Raw genomic sequence first — 23,135 nt, 5'->3', positions numbered from 1 at the left:
TACCTGTCGCTGGCAAAGCCGTGTCAGTGCCACCCCGCTSCTGTCCCACTGCAATGGGGTGCTCTGCTCCCACTGAGCAGCCTCAGCTCCCTTTGCAGGGAAAGAGCACATGACAAGACGCAGCCTAGTCTGGTTTAAGAACCAAAAGCAACAACCRAAGTCATCTACATCCAGAAGCCACAAAAAGATATTTATTTTCTTCCTCTCTCTAAAATAAAATAAACCCYGGTTGTAATCATCCTAACCATAACACTTCAGTTTGCAAACACTCTCAAAGCTGCAGTGGGCAATAAATCAGACATGTCACTTCCAGCAATTMATCTCTGGAGCTGGTTGCTACATATCTGTAATATATAAAGAGGCTTTTTCCTGGTGATCCTCAGAGTCARGATTCTTTTTGTTGGCTCCTCTTTAAACAAACACTCATGTAAATTGCAGTTGAATCTAAATTTATCAATCAATCCTAATTATTTTCCTCTAATCAGTGGTTTGAGGGTGACTTTGGTTCTGATAGGCTGATACACTGTCAAAGTCATTTAAAAAAAACTAATTCAGTTAAGCCAACTCCAAATGTATGTGCATGTCTCTGCTGCATTAACTCATCATCATCACATAGGTCACACTGTTGGCAACTAAGACCCCTTCTTTTCAGGCAAATTGTCTCAAAAGGACAACAATAAAAATCAGTAAGGGGCAAAAGAAGCCTCTGCAATGTCATGAAAGACGAGCAAAATGCACTGGAGCTCTGTCCAAACACAGCTGCAACATCCCATTCCTTCCACGTCACTCAGAARGACATGAGAGCATTTTCAAGAAAGCAACAGAACATAAAGGTTTATACATCTTTGATGTCCCACAGCTGGAGGGAAAGACAGCAGTTTACTAATCCTGTACCATTTCCCTTTCATTAGTTTAATTTCTCAATTTTGGATGCTGCTAATTTTAGAAGGACGGGTTAATTGTTTAACCTTAGAAAAATAATTACGCTTCCTTAGCACTGCCTTTTGGCCTATTTCATAATTKTAGTTGCCGAAAGGATTTAAAGCTCAATGCAATGGTAAACTCATTAATGGAGACTGCAGCTTTGGGTTCATTAAACAAAAATCTGAGACTACACTTCAAGTTTTGTATAGATTTTGGATCTACCTATTGCATGTGTTGTGGAAAAAAAACCTTACCAATATTTATTTGAAACAAAACTTTAATTTGAACTAATTACAACTAATTTTTGTTGGTTTTTTGGTTGGTTTTTTTTTTTTTTTTTTTTTTGTTTTGTTTTTTTTTTTAATCCACTGTTTCAATACCACACATGAATTTAATTCCTATTCCAGTTACTACTATCACTTGGCTAGAAGAGAAGGTGGTGTGGCATAGTTCTGGTTTAGATCTTTCAAACAATTTTTTAATCAGAATTTGTTGCAGTTSCATGACTATTTGTCCTCATATGGGGTTTTTTTTCCCCAGCAGAAGTAGTTGAGTAGTGATAATTCCTTACACTCTCAACAAAACTGGTGTTCAGCCCAGCCTTGTCATTCACACAGATCTTTGTACAGAGGTAAGAATTTCAGTCTCCATTCTCGTCACTGTCTTTTGAAGTTCATTGATACTAACATGCATCCCAAAAATGTTACTCTGCTCTCCATTTCAGCAGGAACCAGGGTGCACACTTGCTCCTCCCATCCAATTTTCAGTCTAGAAATTACACAGCTCATTTGCATATTGTCTCCTAGAAAAAAAAAATYAAGGAAGACAAAGGGGTGCAGTTTCTTTTTTAAACAGGAAAATTTATATGGTGTAGAGTGCTTAATACAACAGGTTTTTGGGATACTAAAATTTGATTAAGAGATGGCATTTTGTTGATGCCCCTGGTAAGCATACTTGATTTGCCTAAACAAATAATCTGCTAAAACACCTACCAAATCTATTTATGAAGACAGGAGGAAGAGAGCAATAAACAATTTATGTGACAAAACCACTGTACCAAAGTGTAGCAATTTTATGTCTAACTCCACCTTGGGTAGAGAGAGAAGGGTTTGTCATTTCCACTTACAATAGATACCAGGCTTCTGTGAATAGTTATTTACTGACAATCAGGGGCTTTGTGTGCGTATTTTCATACATATATATGTATGTATATATGTATGTATATATGTATATTTATACACACACACACACAGAGCCAAGACAAAGCAGATTCACCTTCAGCCCAGCCTTTCAACAGCCTCCTCACAAGGAGTCTCAGTGAGTCCCATCTTTCATCCTCTGACAYTCTTCATGCATGTGTAAATAGAAATACAAAGTGTGGACTGCAACCTCAGAACAATAGGCTTGTGTGGTCGATCATTTGCAAACGTTTTGCAGAGATGCAAATGCCTTCATGAATAATATTTTCTAAAGACCTAGGAAAAATTGCTTCACATTTCCTGACCTTCTACTGTTTGACTTGAAATCCTTCAGATTTTCAGACTTCTAACAGTTTTGTTTTTAATATTAGTTCAAAGTTTGGTTCTGTCCTCATTCAGCAATGAAGATGAGCCAATCTTCAATGTGACTTTGCTCAGGTGTTCATTTYCCCTCCACACGCACTTCATTATACTAATTTGTTTTCCCATATTAAAGTTGAATGTACATATTCTTAGATCAGGTAGTATTTCTGTCATGAAAATTGACTGCTTTGAGCAAGAGGACCCTGATTTGTTGTTTGAGATCTTTCACGCCATCTCAGTGTAAAGGTTAATTACCACTACTGACACGGTTCCTAAGTGCTGTTTGAAATAGCACAATGCTCTGTAGATGTTTATGGCAAACCCCATAGCACTGCAATATGAACTAGCCCGAATTTAGACTAGCTGAGATTAAAAATTATTTCTGACTATTCCCAGTTAGTGAGGCTCATAAACATTGGCACGTGTGCTGTACTTCAGGGTGTCCTGCTAATGATGAGCTTCATGTGCTCAGCAAAGGAGAGAGGAGAAAATTGTTGCCCTGCAGTCAGCAGAGTCCCCTCTGAAAGTGAGAATAATGCATGACTTGGCCAGTCACTGTCACCGAGCAGTGATGTGTACCAACTGCAAAAAGCATTTTCATGTTTAARATGAAATAATTTATTTTAAATATTCAACAGTCAGTGCCTTCTCCCTATTGTTCTCCCAGGGTCTCAACTCACAGGCTCTGATTCCTTGTTGCCAGGAAGGCTACTTGTCAGCAGTTGTAGTGTGAGCAGCAGCAGGAGGCTCAGAAGGAGCATGTGAAATAAAGTGCATCCGCCAGAGACAGCGCAATGGTTGGTTCTCTAAGTGGCACGAAGCGCTTCACCCTGCGGGAGCCCTCAGATCTCCGCGCCGAGCAGCTGGGCTGCACTTCTCTCCCATCAATAATAATGATAAATAATAATAAYGAGAGCAAAGGAAAGGGAAACTCGCAGGCTGCATCAGATGGACTTTGTGCTCCTGCTTCCAAGTGCACAGAGATTACTTTGCCCACCTCTCCCCCCACAAACCTCTGCTTTCCAAAGACTGGCTGGGGGGCTGAGATGCAGGACTACCCTGTATCCAGGCAACGGGCATCCCTGAGGCTCTGCAAACCTCAGCAATGCACAGGGGGAGCGCCTGGGACTGCTACCTCCCCAGACTTGTGTGAGGGACAGAAGAGCTTTTCCAATTTTAAAGAGTAAAGGCAGAGAGTAAAGATGCCTAACTACTCTCTGTCAATGAAAGCATGCTCCAGGGTCTCCCTGGGGCTGCCTGGTCCCCCTGGAGCTCCCTGCTTTCCCAGAACTGCTCACTGGGGAGTTGCAAAACCTGCTGTGACGCTCCCTTTTCTTTCTCAGTTCTGTGTRGGTTCTCACCTAGGTACACCTCTTTCTACTGCAGAAATATTCCAGATTTACTAGCCACATCTAGGCAGCAGTTTCAATTCCTGGAACCATGCTTTGGCCAGGCAAACATACCAATGTCATGATTAATGGATATGCACCCACACCACAAAAGATGGTCTGTGGGAGGAAAAGATCAGTTGAGAACAGGTGGTTCATCAGTCCTTATATTCACAAAAAGTTCTTCATCATTAATGGGATAAACTTCTAGGCCARGGAGATGAGTGGGAGTATTTGCATGACTCCGGTGGCATCCAGATTTCATACACAGTGCCTCAAGCAGGTTTGTTCACAGTTTTCAACTTCAGCTGATGTTGACAGAGACTGGGACAGTCTGACAGAGATTTCGTGTTCAAAGAAAGACCAAAGAACACCAGGAGCTAAGAAAGTTATTGACACAAACCTGGCCCCTGAGCAGGTCTTCAATTCTTATACAATCTACAGGCCACTGATATTCAAAACASAGATTGCAGAGGATGAAGTTATTTGACAAAGAACTGGAGATACACTCACAGAGGTTCTGTAGTGTTTAGCTGCCTTCCAAACAACTCTTCAGGCTGCCATATGGTCATTATGTAATTGCAAAATAAATCAGGAAGAATGGTCATGAGCAGAAAAAAAGGATGACAAAATGCTGCATGAAGATGCTCTTATCCAAGCCAGACTTACYCCAAAGAAGTCTTGTGTCTAGGATGAAAAAAAAAAGGGGTCACAATGGTCCTTTCTTACCTTACTTGATGCTGTGTCAGCATTTGAGGTTCTTAGCCATAAACAAAATTTGCAACACAACACTGCACAGCAGAAAAACCCAGGCAGCCTAACCTTCCTCATCATCACAGCACTAACACACTATCCARTCAGGACTTTTACTTTCATTCACTGTGACTAGAAACATTAAACAAACATTGCCCAGAGGTGCACGAAATKATAAAATCTGGAGCACTCCTCAGAGCTTGGGAATTCTCTTGACCCCTGCTGCAGTCTCAGCTCCCTGCCCRTACCTTTCCTTCTCTCTTACCAACTCACACAGCCTCACTGTCTTGGCAAATAGCTGATTTTCCTTCTAGCAGTGACAGCTGTTATTGTTGGAGACAGCACAGTATGAAGTTACTCATTAAGGGAGAAGTAAAGAACTACCTCCCTTCAACTCCACTTGAACTCCGGGGAGAAATAAGCACAGTCCTTCTGTTCTCCTTTGTGAGCACTGACATGGAACATCAGAAAGTGCTGGCCTAAGTGYATGTTATACAGATGTCCTCAAGGACCTTAATTCAGGGTGGGCAATTCCCACCCTTTGCAGTGCAGGGTGTGTGTACTCCACCAGCTACACCAATTTTACAGCTATCTTCTTAAGTCAGAATTGTGAGATGGGACCTGGGTACCAGGTATCCTGGATTTCAATCTGAGTTCACCCCCTGACAGAGGAAGGGCAAGACTTTTTATCTTTTAAATCAAACCASCTTTCTCCTCCAAATTCTTACACACATAAAGAACCACATAAATCTTCTTTACATCTTTTGCCTTCCCAACATGTTCATTTTGCAGCACTGTCTCAGCAGAAGCAAGAAGAGTCGCAGCAAAGAATCTGGAGGTACAGTAAGTGGAAGGACAGAAGAAGGACAGATAAAGGGGAAGGTCAGTGATGTGGCACCACTGTAAAAATGAAGCCCAGGGGTCATTTCTGAGMTAAGGTATGCTCCAGATCAGAGATGACGGCAAAAATCTTCAGGGACAACTTAATCTTGAGCTAGGAAACCAYTGAGACCTTCAAAGCACACTTCAGTGAAGCCCTACCACTGCTGTCTTCTGCAGGACCTGCAACTTTAAATACCCATTTAAGTGCTTTGGAGAAAAAACGCCAGATGCTTTCCCTCATTGCAAAACCAACTCTTCTTTCTGCCTGGTGCTATTTTGTACAAATCGATCCCTCATTCAGAAATTAAAACCAAAATGAGCAGCACTAAAAGACACATCAGAGGAGCTCTGATTGAGAAGAAACCCAGAGCAAAACTGATTGATTACTCCCAGAATGCCTTTCCCTGGAGCAATAATGAAGTACGTGCCTGGGACAGAAGCCCTGAGCCCTGCATGGAAACATTTGAAAAGYTCGCTTGCACCACAGACCTCCCTGCCTGAGGAGTGTATTTAAAACAATTCTGCAAAGCACTACAGCCAGGGTCTCTACTAAAAAGAAAAAAACGTTCCCTTCCCTTCCATTCTCCTCCCCTTTAAATCAAGCTCAAACCCCAAATCCGGGAGCACCTCTRCTGTGTGTGTAATGGTGTCTGTCCAACATTCCTCAGTTACAGAATCCCTTGGGATGGGGAGGAGAGCACTGCTCCTCTGGGGAAGGCATAGTGCAAGGGGCACAGTGAAGATAAACAACRCCCTTTGGAGGTTCAAACAGAGCCCACTGCTGTTGTTCTAATCCTCAGCTGCAAGTCACTGGGACACAATAAAAGAGAATTAGCAAAGCAAACATTCAATGATAACAATGAGCATTCATGCCTTGTTCCCTGACTTGCAGCTGAGAGTATTCAGTCACTCAGAGCTGGATGGGAAAACAGGAACAGAAAAGCCAATGGCAGACAGGCTCCCTGACACTAAGAGTGGCAAAAGCAACTCATCAGCAGAAGGAAGAGTTATGCCCTAGTGCTCATTTAACCACCAGGCAAGCCCCAAACTCTTTCAAAAATGAGGCACAAATAGAAATTTTATATTAACAAAAAACAAATAAGCAAAAATGACTCTGCATCAGTATGCTCAGAAAGAACATAGCAAGGTGATCAAAAGACTATGTTGTTTGGATGACAACACAAAAAAAAAAATTAAAAAAGTAGATGGGAAGAATTGCTTCAATTTGAACTGGAAGACTTTTCTTCTCAAACAAAACAATACAAAGGTTTTTCTTCACAATAATTCCCCAAAGTTTTGCTTAATCTGAAGATGAAACTTTTTTTTTTTTTTACATTTTCCAACTTAAGTAAACACCAACTACCCAAAAAACCCCACCACACAAAATAACTCAAAACTCTTTTCATAAATTTTTATATCTAATTTTAATAGGAAAATGTGGGTTTCATTTTTAGATGTTCAAATGATCAGCTTTGGTATTTCTAAACCAAAAATGTACTGTATAAAAAAATCTGGAAGTATTTTAATGTTTACAAATATATATATATATATATGTATATATATATATGTGTATATATATATATATATATATGTAGCCCTACTGTTGAAACTATTTGCCTAATTTTAACTTGATTTTATGAAGATGTACAATCTCTGTAAAGATTTCTGGTTATAAAAGTTTGCGTAATTTCTGTCTTTCATATAAATTATCTGGTACAGAGATGTGATTCACGGACTTGAGATGCAGAAATGATTTTCTATTCACAATTAAAGAACCATCAGAATACTACTTTTCWTCAATTGTCATTACTCTTGATCAATAGAAGAAACACCAAACAAAAGACCAAGAACCCAAGTAACTCAGGCAGCAGTTTAGGTTTAGATTTCTACACCTAATACTCAGAACCATTGAATACCCCTGGGGATTTATATTGCTAGTCATAAACATCTGGATTTACATTCACATCTAGCTGGTTTGAAGTTTTCCTAATGGGTTATTTCCAACTACACCTTAGAAAAAAAAAATAACCAAAAAACATTTCATCACTGCTTTTTAGAAGCCACCATCACTTATCCCCATTTCCTGAGATGGCTTGTGGAATATACACAACTTTATTCCCAGTGTGGTCATATTAAGTCTCCAGGAGAATCAGAGCTTTACTGTGCTGATCTTCAGGTATTTTAAACAACCATAAATTGTGCTCATGTAAGCAGTCTGTACTCACAGSCTTTACTTTGAACACTGGCTTTTGGCAGAAGGATCCAGCATAGCAGAAYGCCAACTCCTGCTTCCAATCAGTTCAGAGAGACTTTGGCCTTCAGTGCTGCTACCAGATAACATACAGAACTGGGAGATGGAAAGGGAAATGGAAAAGGAAAGGCACTCCTGGCAAACRATTTCACTTTCCAGTAACGTGGTCYGTACATGAAGCCAACTCARCTCACAGGACCGTAACTTSCGATAAACTTACAGATCCATTCTGAGAGCTGAACACTTTAGCATGGAGGGAAAAAGAACAAACTGATCTCTCTCCTTCTTGTTAACTGAATCCTTGTGGGAGAAATAAGTTAAAACTGAGGATATTATTTTTAGYTTTCTTGGAATGTACTCTTGGATATACTTTGCAGCCAGAAATGTTATAAATRGTCCAGGTCAGTTTGAGGAGTCAGTGACAAATTCTCCCTCAATAAACACATCCTCTTGCTGCACTGGGTGTCCAGCTGAGCCTCTAGCAGCAGCAAGGGCTACCCAGAGAGCAGGAGAGACTACCCAGGCCTGATAGCCCAACTGCAGAACATGGGGAACCAGCGGGTCCAATAGCCACAAACTCGAATATCCTGCCACTAACAGTAGCCAGGGAAAGGTGCCAGAAACAGTTCAAGGTGGCAATTACAGAAAGCCAGTCCAGGGGAAAAGCTTCCTCCTACTCTTCAGAGCTCAGGRACTGGCTGTTGCAGGGAGTGACTAAGCCTGTTAAAGTTCCTGGGTACTATAAAAGGTCAAGATAGTGCTAGAAACCCATCTGAAAATTAGCACCTTGTTAGTGATGGGGCAYTTGAAAAGAAGCCTTTCACAAGTGATTAAAAAGGACGTTTATGTGCTTAAATAAACTCCTTTGAAATGTATTTGTATTTGCACATGCTGCTGGGGATATTGGTCCTTTCTTGCATGTGCTGAGTTCCACAGTTTTGGAAAAGGAACAGCTGCAGACAGTCACCAGTCCAGCTCCAGACCTCCCTATTGTGGGCACTGGAAGCTCAAATACAAGCAGAGAGCTGYCATTATATCTCCCTTCATGTCATCCAGCCATGAAATGCCCCCAAGTCCCCCCTCCTTTAGCCCTCCTGAGGARAACAGCCCTGAACGCCCAGCACAAACCTGTCCAAGGCTGCTCCTACTTTCTTATCTGCCAAAACTGTCAGCAATGTCTGCCATGCAACTCCCATCCATTAGAAGGTAACATGAGTCATCTTACAAAGGACAAACCAGACATTAGATTATCATTATCTTTACTGCTCCCGAGCCTGTCCAGCAGCTGATCTATGTGTAGGCTCCTCTCTCAAAAGAGCTCTCAAGATTTTGCAMTAAACAGATGCATCAATGCAAGCAAGAAACCTCAGCTTTAAAATGGGTCAGGGCATTTGAGWGTATTAATAACCTTTTTCAACTCTGCAAGTTTAAAAATCAACTAGTTTTTAATTTATTTTCATTTTAAAGTAAGATGCATAGAAAATTTTTGATGTGCAGCTTTACAAATGAGGAAAGGGAATATCTGGATTACTTCTTTCATTTTTTCTTCCCTTCCCCATTCCTGTTTTGTTACAGAAAGGAGGAACAAGGGGGAAAAATACGAAGATAARCCCTCCAGAATTAAAACTTTTTCATCCTCAGGTTTCTCTGGAAAGGAATGCAAAGTCGCATAAAGCTAGTTTCTACACAAAATGAAATACATTTCCTACAAGAAACAGCTTATCAGCAGTATTAGTAACTTTATATAGATGGGGAAGGAAGGCAGAGAGGAATCAAGCTACTTCCCACTGTCAGTTCGCAGTGTAGGCGCAGAGCTAATAATTGAATGCAAAACTCCCAAACCCACTTCACTACTTAGAGGGTAATACTATCCTTATTACTGATTTTAGTAGTTATCACCTTTCACTGATCCCAGCTCTTACTCATAAGCCCAAGAATAAAAGCTTCAAATACGTGCACGWATACCACTCTTACATATCCGTTTCCTGAGAAATCTCTGCAGTGAGAGAATAGTTCTAGCAGCTTTTAAACTAAGTCCCCAGCTTCACTCAATGGTTTTTCAAACTGCACAAATCAAAAGCAAATGTACTTCTGCAGGCTCTCAAAATAAGCAATGCAAAGCCTTCGCTGCCACTCTCAGTGACACCCTATCTCAGACACTCCACCCAGCACGTGGCACAGCAATGAAAGGCAGATTTGCTTTCCTGTCCTGTCACGTTGGGTAAACCCCATTCTCCCTTGACAAAGCACTTTACTCATGACACAGTCAGTCAAAAAAAGCTTTAAATTACYCTGTAGCATTAGACCTCAGTGACAGGAACTGTTAGAGATATATTTCTAATGACAATTTATTTCTTCCTCCATCATAATTGTTTCCGTGTTGCACAAGCTCCCAACTTCACAGGGAAACAGGCACAGCCAAAACCAGCCCCCACCACGATTAACACCAGAAGGATCAGCTCCAAGTCTCTGGGACAGCACCTCTGAAAAGGTCAATCCACTGCTGGCAGGGTCAGCTCTAGCCGTGTTTGAGCACCCCAGGCCCATAAGGGACAGAAGGGACAAACACAAGCTCCCTTCCAACACCTCCCGCAGCACAAGAGCTGAAATCTCCCGCAGCCCCAGCCGAGATCCCAAATGCTGCTCCTCAGAGAAGRGGCTGGTGTGTGCTTGGAGCAGAGCAGGCTGCAGGAGCCCTGCCTGCCCTCGGGATGCACGGCTGACCTGGCACTCACCCTTGACGCTCCYCTCTCCCTTGTCAAGGCACATGTGACAAACGCTGGCCACCGCAGCTCCTGGGACAGGATCAGTGGGAGCAGGCTGTGACCAGAACACATGGCCTGGGAGCTGGCAGGGAGCCTGGGACAATGGCTGCTGGGCCAGGAGCATCCCCTATCTCTGTTTAGTGTTAACTCAGATGTCCCACATCAGCCATGTACGTGTCAAAAGTCGTTTTCCGCTCCACTGGAAATTTGAGAGCCGAGCACACGGGGCATCGCATCGCTCCACACCACTCACGGTGAGCAATGKCTGCTCTTGACACCACAGTGGACAGCATTTAGGAGGCACCAAATGGCCTTCCATGAAGAAAAAGCTATGTGAGCACATTCCCCTGCTATAGGGGTGCCAGCTCAAGGCCAGAGTAAAGCTAAACGCTGAAAGCTTTCCCAGTCACTTCTCTAGCATAAGCACAATTTATCATACAGGAAGATTCTCTTGGAGACTAATTTTGCAGATATTTGAGAGTAGCACAGCTTCCTCAAACAATTTAATTTACAGTCAAAAGAATATTAAAGAAAATTAAAACTTTTGCGGTATGATAACCATTTCCATTGGTCAGTGCAGCCTCCATTTACAGGCTTTTATAAAAACCACTGAACTTTTAAAAAGTCCTTACTCCATTCTTACAAAACTGCAGTTTCTTTAAAAGCTGTCAAACTCTCTGACATACTAAAAAGAAAACAGTGTATATTGTCAATGCATGCACAGATTATCATCATAATAATATGGAACTACTAATATTCTGCAAAAAAAAAATAAGTGTTTATAGAAAGTACTTTCCCTTTTTCCACTTCTGTAATCACACRTCAGCAGAACACAGATTGAGTATTGTGACATGATTGTGGTAAATGGACCTCAAAATTTGTTGCTGCTTCTTTCTAAGAAGGAATTGGGTTTTCTCTGCTTTAATTTTTGACAAGTTTGCAGCATTATCAGTTGCTGAACAGATTTTTATAGGGACAATCAGTAGGCCAGCACCGGGAGCCAGAAGTGATGGCAGCCACAGAAAGTACCACTAAAGGCTGTATCCTAATTCGAGAGGCTACAAGAGGATGCAAAAGGAGGAGTGCCCAACTCATGCTCACACRTATAAGCACACTCTCCAAGAACTATCTTTTTCCCAGCTCACAGATCTATGCTTTTCCCACTCCACGCTCAGCCTCTGCTTTTTGGAGTCAGGGCATTCAGCTTCCCTTGTGCTCACTTTGCTCCAGCTGTTCCTTTGTAGAAGTTGCTAAGTGGATGTGTTTGAAGTTGAGACTTGTTTCAGAAAAGCAGGCAGTTTCTGCTCATCAACAAGTGACAGTTGCCCAAGGAAAAAATCCCAAACTTCAGGAGTCCCTTTTCCTGAGCTGGTTCATGTTTAGACTGACCCCTGCTACCCACAGAAAAACTTCAGCCCTCAAAATATTGCTGCTCTCAGCCTCACTTCCTGCAGGCTCAAACATTCCAGCTGCCTGCTGGGATAATTGGACTGTGTCCATCCCCAGCAGTGGGTTTGGTCACCCAACAGAGCAGAGGAAGCTGCTGGCCCAAACTGGCACATGCCACTCACTCAGCTCTTCAAAAACACATGAATAAAAGATAGATTGGGAATGAAAAGCTAAACAGAGGAGTGCTCTGTGCCTCTGTCCCATGGCCTGAGCATCCTCTTGAGCAAGAAAAAAACAAACTGAGAGAACTAACCCCATAATCACTCATTATTACTGAGTTCAAGATGCAGGAAAATACAACATCCTCTGCTCCTGTCATAGGAGCTGCATCTCATCATTTGCTATTGCTGTTCATCAGCTGAACTGAGATAACAAAGTAAGCCTTTTGCACAGCCCAAGATGRTGTATATGTGTTCCATAACCTACCACTTTCCTTTTGCCTAGAGCTTGCACCAAAACAGAACAACTTTCAGCAAGTGGGGGGAAAAAAGCAACTGTAAAAATCAATTTTTAGAAAGAATTTTTAGCGTTATGCCATTTTCCTTATATGGTCACTGGTATCCCATGTGGAGGCACAAACAATAGCCTTGGCAGGGGGTGGAGTAAGAAGATGACTTGGGGGAAAAAATTATATATATATATATATTTTTTTTTTCCCCTGCTGGCCCTCACCCTCCACTTCCCCTTGGATTTTTTTGTGACTGCACTGAAAGGGGTCARTAGCTCCCAGCTTGAGAAATGCAGCTTTTGAAGGGACTATCACCAGCATCTGTATTTAAAGCATGGCTTTTACTTCACRGGCTCCCAGCTAATGCAAAGCTTTTAAAAAGTAAGCAGAAAGACAAACTTTCAGAGTAAAGAAAAAGCAAAGAGCAGAGGAGAAACAGTACCCATCTGCCTTGGGCTTACTGACACTTTCACTGGAATAAAGCTTGACTGGCAAAGCAGGGACAGGGAACGTAAGCGGCAGATGATCCAAAGTGCCACGGATCATTACCCCTGGCTTTAATCTCCATCTCCCCATCCTTTAAGGTACATTACAAAGCCACATGAAGCAGCCAAGCACCAAACTGGAAAAGAGATTCAAGTGATTAAAAACAATGGAAAAATTAGCTCAATGAGCTTATCAAAGCTTTGCAATCTTCAGTTTTTAAGATCTGGGATCTCACAAACACAGTCAATCTAGTCAAATTTTAATAAGCATAATATACTTATCTTGATAATGACAGAGTGGACCAGTGGCTAAGATTGTATTTAGGCTTTTTGTTTAAGGAAATACTCCAGAAAAGCCTTGGCACGTTGGAGCCAGGATTTATTGGGAGGGAGRAGGAACAGGATTGCAACCTTCTCCTTCAGTGCCAGGGGACACAGCCCATGTGGAAGGCTGGCACATGCCCAGTTTTTCAGGACCCCAGGCTTCACATTRAAGCCTCATTCACACATCCAACAGTTACATTGCAGTTGCTTTCTGTATTAGGATGTTGTTTTTAATTCATTTTGAAAGTGGATGAATCCAAATGTCCACACAAGGAATTTGTACASYTCAGCTCTTGCTGTACTCTCYGGGTGTAACCCAGTTGAAACTCCAYTCATGTACTTTAGGAAGTGTTCTCCCTAATAAAACTTTTCCAAATTTGAGAAGAAAGGTAAAATGTCACAGAAAGAAGCTGTAATTTGTACTAACTAAATACAACCTGCCCTGATTTTCCAGCTCAAATTTGTTTAACTTTATTTGCTTATTTGACTGGAGCCTTTCAGTAAACATTTGCAGAAGCCCACAACTTTCATCTTAGACAAGCCTGAAATTCACAGRTGGAAAGGTGCAGTGGTTCCTCCCGCAGCACCACACAGAGCAAAAAGATATTTCATCCTATCAAATTGTCTGAGATAAAAGTCAAAGAGACCAGAGAATGCTCCAGAAGCACACAAGTAAATTGCCTCTGAGAGTCTCTAGCACTGGCAGCATGTGACTTTGCATTTCACTTTAATTTCCAATCATGCTATCTTTCTCACAGGCATTCAAATACATTAGTCTGTGCCTTATCAGATGCTGAATTAGGGTTGTAGAAAAGCTCCTAAGTCTGAGAAATGTAGTTCAGAGACGTTTATGGGGCTGTAATGAGTACTGACAGATAAGCCACACTCATGCAAACACACTTGCAACTGATGTCTGGTTTAACAAAATACAGCCCTAAGCCTTCATAATACAGCATAGGAAACAGGATCCTCCCATCACCTACTACTAATTGCATCTGCAGTGGTCAGGGGTTGAAAGAGAAGTAAGCAGATTAATTCTATTAGTCTGTGCAATAGTATCCCAAGGGGACGGAGAAAATCCCATCATTTAAATCGGGATGGGTAGACACTGCTGGGAGAGATGTTACATACTAGTGGGGGATTAGGATTTTGGACTAARGGGCCCCGTTTTTTCTAGATCTAGTTTCCATGAGTCATAGCAATTAGAACTGCAAGGCTTTTGTGTTTGTTTTTTTCACTTACAGATGACCTGATACATCTTTCCTGGTCAAAAACTAAATTATTAAATTAATTTCTTACTTAACCCCTTCCCCACAACATACCTTCCTTTATTCCTTTTTCTTTGAAAGTTTTCTGTTTAAATTAAGGTAATTTCTAATCTAAAATTACTTTAGAACACAAGATCTAAGTACTGCTGTATTAGTACCTTGCGTGTAACRTTTTTCTTTTTTCACATACTCCTCCCAGGCTTTTAACCTATATTTATCTCAACCATATGAGATCCTCTGAAAGTACATTTTTGTTGAAAAATGCTTGCTATGCTGTAAATAAATTGTAGAGTTTCACCCCTACAGACATGGCAGGCAGTGGTGACAAAGCCCCTTTTGAGCCAAATGAACAGAAAAGTTCAGTCAAATGCAATGTTCCCAGACCCAGCAGCAGCTGAGCCTGAGCATCAGGAGCAGTCTGCCTTACCTKTGTGCTGCTTTGAGGGGACAGACTTGCAGGGAAATGCTTGTTCTCCTCAAGAAGTCAGGTTGTTCGGTCAGRATCCTTGCTTCAGGTCTCTGGTGCTGCGATTGATGCTGGTCAGCCTGTCAGAAACAGCAAGGGGAACACRTAAGACATAAACTGGGCTGAGGAGAAGGTGCCACCTTGTTTTACTTGCTCCTGCTTAGGTAAAGACTAACTCTTCCTTGTACACCTGAAGGAAGCGAGGGGAAGCATCTGGCAGTGACCCTGAAGAGCCTGTCAAGGTCCAGACTAAAGATAAAATCTTCCTCCTTCCTTTCCAGTTCATAAGGCTGGCCAGAGAAGGGCTTTGAGCAGAAGGTGGGAGGAGGACAGGACTATTTCCAGCAGAGTAAGAAAAAAGCAACAGAGTCGCTCCGCATCTTCCCCTCCTGCTCCCGGGCACAGAAGAGGAGTCACATCCATGAAGAGGAGTCCCCAAAAGGCCAGTTCCAGAACAGAGGATGGAGCAGTGTGTGATGACACACAGGCAGTTAAATGTTTAACACACACAGCCCTTTGATGAAAAGGAGGGCAAGGTGATGGAGCTGAGAGGCAGGTGAGGATGGGAGGAAGAAAGCAATAAGGCAAGCAGCAGAAGGTGAATCAGAGGCTGCAGAAAGGCACGAGAGGCCAGGGGACAGGAGGAAGGATCGTGCCAGACTGTGTCTGCTCCCTGCTTGCAGAAATCAGCCACAGGGCACAGAGGTGGAGCCATCGCTTTAACTGGGCTACGGCTCCGTAACAGCCTCTCTGGAGAGCAGCAGCGAGTCTGGATCTCATTCTCCCTGACAGCTCCAGCTCAGATATGAAGATGGCGCCATGTAAATCCATTTCACAATATTAATTCTCTGCTCTCTAGTCCACCTTGCTGCTTTACTTTCTTTTGAAGCCAAAACYCTCTGCCCTGCCCAGCCACTCCAGCGTCTCAGAGCCAATGCCAACTGTCCATRTCTAACATCAGGCAGCACCTCTGACCTTTCTGGGTCACAGTGATTAGTACCTCCATCAGGATCAAGATGGAAAGCTGGGAAAGAAGCTTTTCACAGCAGCTCCAGCCAGCAGCCCCACAGGYTGAGACAGCCCTGCAGAAGGACATCTCAAACTCCCCTTCTCTGTCACGCTGTCTGAAGATGACAGCCATTCTGAGCTGAACTGCCATTTGTCATTCCAGGGATTACAAAACCACCTACAAGCCAGCTGGAAAAGTGCTAATGTCACACCAGAGCACATGAAAGGAAACTCCTCCCACGCACAGGGTATCAGCCCTCTGTCAGCAGCTCCCTGCTCCCCAACACAGAGGTGTTATTTCACACTTCCCCAGGACGAGGGAGAGGGTTCARTGGGAACACAGGAAAACTGGTGAGGAGTGCTCTGCACCCTGGACATTCATCTTACATGCAGTAGGTCAGCAGCATGGTCTAGTGAGCAGAGCAGGGGCCACCAAAGTGGTTCTCTGTGCCTGTGTCTCCAGTGAACTCTTCCAGCTCTCTTTCAGCTGTGGTTCATCCTCCCACGGGTGTTTGTTTACAAACCTCTTCTCTGCTCTGCACAACCTGGCTTTGCAAATGCCAGCCACATCCTGGTTTGTTCAAAGGGGAAGGGCAAGTATTTGAGAGGTGATAATGTTTGTATGTAGAAAATGCACATGTCCATCCTCTTCTGCACAGGACAAAGTGCCTGCTCCATGATAAAAATGGATCCTATTGAACACAGTCCTAGTCCTATCAAACATAAGGTATTGGATATTAACTCYCAGCCTTTAAAGACAGTGAGAAGAAAATAAAAGTTTATTCAGGTTTGTAAAGTGATCTGAAACCATGACACGGAAAGAGTCACCAGCAGGCATAGAGAGAGCCATCAAAAATCTGATCCARTGGCACCTTTAGTAGTACTTTTCCCTTTCCATTATGGAAGATCAGTGCTGTCCATGCAGGCAAACCCCATTCATCCCCTATTGCTATTCCAGCTGATGCACCACTGTGATCCAAAGCAAAGGGCTCTAATGTATTTTAGCATTGCTAATAACATACTTTGTCTTCTGTGCGTGCTTGCTCAGATCAGAGAYTTCAATCATCTCTAGTCAAGGAACATTAAGAAACAGAAGATATATCAGGTCATATAAATGCCCCTCTCCATTGGAGGATCATGCCTCTCCTCTCCCCCTTGCTTTGTTTATATTAATCCAATTGAAAGTGTCTCAAGCAGCAGGAATATTCTCCTTTCTCTCAGCAGGCTCCAGAACAGTCTGACAGAAAGCTGTCTTGAAGACTTGTTGCATGCATAAAGAGTCTGTCTGTTTTTTTCAAAAAATGTGTTTCCTTCGTATCTGACTAGAGCAAAAGCAGCAACATGGGAGAAATGTGAATAAAAGAAAATTAAAGGCAGGCTTCTTCTCCAAGGTTGATGCAGAGGGACAGAGAGGGACAGCAGCACTAGAGAATGCAACAYTCTAGCCTGCAGCTGAATTTTCAAAAGAGGAGTAGGCCCAGTGCTCTATGGATCATCTGGGCTCAATACATTTTTAATATGAAAACAAAAATAAACAAAAGCTTAATGTGGAATTTCTCGTGGTTGTTGCCCCGGTCTCCCTTTCTCTCTAATCAGTGCTGGCTGCTATCAGAGAGAGGACCCTGGATTAGGCACAACCTGAGCCAGACTAGCAGCTCAGGGGTGCTGTTCCCACAGCTCTGCACTGAGCCCCACACCCTTGGGGCTGCAGACTCTGTGGCTCCTGGGTTTGATTGAAGGGCCACAAGTGACTCTGCTGGAATTTAGCTTTTAAAGAAATTTTTCTTTTAAATCCACGCCTTGTCACAGCTTCCTCCCCACCTCGATGTTTGTATGCTTTGGGGCCCCAGTGGTGGTAAATTTTGCAAAGGACCTTTCTTCCCTCCTTGTATACTTGTACAGTCACACACATGGTGGTATAAAGCCACTTGATTAATCAAGCACAAGCAACAAGAGTTTGCACTATATACTGTCACAGAGATCAGGAGGAACACAAAGCATTCCCACTTAACATTTCATGCATCAGAAATAACACCAAAACAGATGTAAACCAAGCTAATTCCTCATTACTTAACRCAGCACAAATCTTTGTGCATTAAATACAAGTGAAAGGGAGCCGTGGAGTTGGCATTAGCTTGACAGATGTTGAGATGAGCTGCACCAGAACTGAGTATCTCAGCCTGGAACAGCGCATGTTAAAAAGGCATCTGCTTATTGTTTGATATGTGTATTTATTTACATAGACAGCTTGCTGACATGCTGAAAGGTTGGGGAGGGTGGTGTAGGCTGGCATTTTAAACTCTCAGCAGGCATTCAGCAAGCAGTTTGTTATCCTTTGGTTGTGTTCATTGCTGAGTGGTGGCAGAAGGGGGAGGCAGGGAAGGAACCAGGATCCCCTCCACAGTGCAGACCAAACTCCCCTCCAGGAGCTCACCCTCAGCACACAAGGCAGCGTTTCCAAGCTCAGCTTCCACSAGCATGTTGCCCCTAGGGCTCACCCTCCAACTTCTGGGGCCTCTGTGCCTTTGATATAGACATGAGAACAGTCCCTGAAAAGCAAGTCAAGCACAKCTCCTTGTGCATAACAAGAGATCTTTTTTAACAAGAAAGAAAATTAATTAAGTGGGTAAAATCCCACAGGTTGGAACAGCAGCTGAGGAATTATCTTTCTATCAGGTTGGTAATGAGGACTAAAAAACCTCACACAAACATTAACAGCTTCATATGGGCTCATTGGCATTTCAGATCAGATGTGAGGCTTGGCATTCCCAGGAGCACCAGATGCAGCTCCATTTACAGACCAGACTATGGGCAAAATGCATTTTGCCCTGCTGAGATCAGTACAGTCACACTGTCTGGAAATTAAAGGTGTATGTCTATCAACATAATAACTTTTTCCCACAGAAATTGGGCCCAGGGAGACTRTAGGTCACAAGATCCGATGCCTCAGGTTGATCTGACACACCTCTGAAACCTGAGTTTAGAATATCAGACACTGACCAAATCCACCCCCTCTGTCCCATTGAGTACAATCATAGAACATGCTGAATTGGAAGGGACTCATCAGGATCATGGAATTCAACAGGCTATCTCAAGGGTCAAATCATGTGAACTATGCCATCTTTCCCCAAACATGCCTTTGGACATCTTCCTGCTCCTTTGTTACTGTTTGTATCACAAGAGTCCCTTGAGGTGTCACARAGCCAAGCTTCTCTCTGTGTGCAACATAAAAGAACTCCCTGCCCAAAAAGCTAGCTGACCAAACAAATAAAAAGCAGGGGAAAAAGAAGTATTTCCCTTGCTACAGATGGGAAGCAGGAATACAGAGAGATACTGGCAGTAAAGATCAGGCAGGAAGCCAGTGAATGAACTGGGAAGAGAACATATTCAGCCTCAAGCTTATTCCCTCAGYATGGAGTTCACTGTTTCTTCCTTTCTCATTCTCCTGGTTTTCCTTGAATTYTGTTTCTTTTACAGCTTGTGAAGTTTATCCTTAAAAGCGAAGTTGACAGTCTGCCGATGCTTCTCATTTTCATGGGGAGGAGATTTAGGGATTCTGATGCAAATAAGAACCGGGAATTCCTAGCTGGCACCCAAAAATTGTCCCAAAGAGGCCAAATTCTCCCCCTTTAAATGAACTGACATGTGCTGTTTTGTGAAGTTTTTTAACAAATCTGATCATGGGGCTCACCAKCTCAGACCCACTCTAGTGCAGGAACTGCTAAGGTAGATGTTCCATATATTACCCCTGTGTTATCAGTCAATACACGACAATTGGTTTTGAAACAATTATTTGAAATTGCATTGAAATGAAATATATTTCTTTTAAGTGTTTTACTAATTACCCAGACTTTCCAAAGGCTAAGGATAATGGAGCATTTCCCCACTATGTCTGCCTCCCATTATTCCAAATGCCCTCTGTGCCCTAAACCTATTGGAAGAAGAAACCAATTGCACTTCTGAGCAACAGGATTAAATTACCTGCCCCAAGGAAACAGGTTGGCTAACAGAAGCATTTGCAATATTAATAGCTACTTCAAATAACTTAAAATCATCATTTAACAAGCATCGCCGCTACCTCAGTTTTTCTCAAGTTTGAAATATCTGTAGTGCATAAACAACAGTCAGTCTAACCATTTTTCAAGTYATTCTTTCTTGTTTGACTCAGAAACGATGCTTTCTGACAGCCTGAATTGTTAATTTCGGTTTGCTATTGCTGTTCTCTCCTCTTTCCTTGAAWAAAGGGTGGCTTCTCCCTGGGATGCTGTGGCACAGCACTTGGGTTTTCACACTCAAGCTGTCACTCTATTAGCTCTGACAATCTGGCAGTTTTCTATCATGCTTTTTAAAGGCTCTCATCTACCTCTTGTACCTTTTTCCTCAGATTCCCCTGAGATGGCACACTGACATCTTGGGGCGGGATGTTCCCAGAATTGCAGGAGCATCCAAGAAAACAGACATTGAGGGCAGAACACGCTGGATGTGCAGCAAGGCTTTATGTCTATTACAGCAATTCAAACATCTGCTGGTAATGAGGTTAGTTTGGAAAGGCTTTGATTCCTGCCTTGGGAATTTAGTGTCGTTTGCTTGCTCCATGAGAATGCCATGGGCTTCCTCATSCAGCGTTAGATCCAAATGCACTTTCATGTATTACGGAGTTTTATGTATAATACATTTGTGTGTGATTCTGGCCCTTCAGAAGATTTCCCAGTGAAAAAGCTAATACAGAATGGAGCACTTCATGGAGTAGCACAGCTCTTCAGCTCTCCTTTGGAATGCATCATTAGTTCTGCATAACTGATATCTCTGTTTTATCTTCTTCAGATCCCCTTTCTTTAAACAAACTCCAGATTCCCCCACTCCCAAAAAAATGCCTCTTAAGTCCTGATTGTTTTTCTTGAAACACACAATAATTTTRAAGGGCTTAGCAGGAGTATTTCAAGAGGAAAAAGCACACAAAAACCAATAATCAAGTGATAAAGGCCAAAGAAAAAGCCACAGTCAGTTATGGAAAAGGACATGCAATGTTGTTCCATTATCCCCTTGAAATGAAGAGTTAAATCTTGCAAAATTCCATTCCAGTGCCCGCTGCTCCACCTAAATCCTCCTGAACACAGCAACAAAGCCATTATACACCACGTGTCTCAGTATTTTCATCATATTCCAAACATCTAATACAGGGTTCAAAGGTTTTGGTCCTTCAAAGTAATGAATCTCGTGATCAGCACTGAAATCAAATTGTCAAGTGAAAAGAGAAGAGAAAGTTGATTTTCCAAGATATGGAGGAAACCATTCTTTATATTCCCCACTGAGCTGATCAGGTCTCCTTGCCCATCATTTTGCATCACTGTTCTTATCTTCTTCTTCCCAGAGTCTGAGGTAGCTCTAGCTGTGCACAGGCTCAAATAAACCATAATAAACATTGAATTTTTGAAATTTACTGAACTTGACCTCTTTATTCAAAGACTACCATAGAAGAGTACACTGAAAATACACCACCCAAGTAAAATTAGAGCAATGTAAAAAATTATCAGTGAGCAAACTTCCTTGGAACATGCAAGCCAGAAAAGTCACAYACCACCCATGGCAGTACAGTTTAAATGATTGGATGGAAATCATGCTATAATTGAGGGCTGTTCATAGCAGAAAACTGAGTAAAGGCAGAGCTGAGCCCTACAGAAATACTTACTAGATTTTCAAGTACCAAAAAGCAGATTCCAAAATGTAGATACTATTAACAACATAAATCTTAAAGCCTCAAAAGAGTTTACTCTGTCTGTACAACAGAAAGGCACCTATTAATGACAGAAAGCCAGTAACTGGAAGGAATTAAGAAGATACAGAACCAGCCAAACAAACAGCAGCACAAGATAAAGAAGAAAGTTAACACCAGGCAAATAGATATATCCATCCTATTCTTCTCCCAGAAAACAAAAATAAAAAATTGTCATATTATACGGGCTATGTTTTTCTTTTCTCCTTCTACTCTCTGTATGCTAAAAAAAACCCAAAAAACTCCAAACAAACAAACAAACAAACACAAAAAACTGTCTGACAACCAATCTTTCAGGAAAGAACAAATCTGACAGAYTTTTTTCTGGAATTCAGTTTAAATAATGGTCAAAACTTTTCAATGGTCCAAAAGAAACGTGACTGCCAGTGAACATATTAGCAATTCCAACACGTGTTAGAAACACAGGGGTGAGATAATTGTTTCCTTAGCTAAGGCTCAATTGTACCAGCACCTTATGGCCATTGTGTTGTGTGGCATTCAGCAGAATTACAGCCCATCAGAAGGGACTGAGCACGGAGAAGGCAGGTATTCATCTCCTGCTGGTATCTTCTGGTGATGGTGATTTTAAGGACWCATACAAGCTTTCATTACTAGGGCATCTTCCCTATTTGCAAATGCTTTTCATCAGCTGCTTTCCCCCCAGTCCTTCCCACTGTTTTTCTCTTCTGCCCTCTCAGAAGTTTATAGAGCAGTTTAAAGAGCCAGTAATCAAAACCAGTGTAGGCATAATGGAAGTTGCAAGTATGGAGCTTCTCAGGCACTTTAGATCAAGGACAATTGTTGTTATTACATGGCACAGTCAGAACAAAATACTCTGGAGATTCGGCAACAACGCTGGATGAATCCCAAAGGATCTCCCAGAACTGGAGAAATGGGATGCCACCCCTCTGAGAGCTTCAGAAATCAAACTTTTTGGCTCACTGTCACAGTGTGTCAGCAAAGAAACATCTCTCCCTAGCTTTCCCAGTTATTAATGCAGCTATTAAAATGTGAGAGAATGTGTTCTGTTGTAAAAACATTGTATTGTCAGAGAAGACCCTTTTGGAGGACTCAGGCAATTAGTGAAGGAGCAATTCTGAGCCTTGAGCGCAAGAGAGAGAGGGATGCCAAGGGAAACTACAATTCCATTGAAATTGAGGGCAAAAATCTCTGTCTGCAATAGCACCATAAACATATCCCAAACAGATGTACAGAGAGCAGCTTCACAAAGTTTCCAGAAGTGGTCAGTGGTTTGGGGATCCATCTGTACAAATGTCTCAGTCTGGGTGTTCAAGCCTCCTCAGGCAAGAAATGCTTCACTGTTTCTTAAAAAACTGGCCCTTTGGAAGTGTTTCAAGGGAAACCAAAACAATCTGTCCKGCTCTCAAA

General features: G+C 42.3%; 1 protein-coding gene across 6 annotated transcripts in view; it reads right to left on the bottom strand.

Annotated features, from left to right (window-relative positions):
* TSPAN18 (tetraspanin 18) overlaps positions 1 to 23,135 on the bottom strand; it is a 116,124-nt gene that overhangs the window by 42,917 nt on the left and 50,072 nt on the right. For all 6 annotated transcript variants that reach the window (XM_057364348.1, XM_057364331.1, XM_057364357.1 and 3 more), the window contains one exon: positions 14,927 to 15,045. The gene's annotated coding sequence lies outside the window, so the exon portion shown is untranslated. The remainder of the gene's footprint in view (positions 1 to 14,926; positions 15,046 to 23,135) is intronic.

Source organism: Malurus melanocephalus, unplaced genomic scaffold (assembly GCF_030028575.1).
Source record: "Malurus melanocephalus ecotype Western Australia unplaced genomic scaffold, MMel_1.1 scaffold_2, whole genome shotgun sequence".
NCBI classification, from domain to species: Eukaryota; Metazoa; Chordata; class Aves; order Passeriformes; family Maluridae; genus Malurus; species Malurus melanocephalus.
Note: the sequence above shows the minus strand (reverse complement) of the source record. Positions and strands in the feature narration are given on the sequence as shown.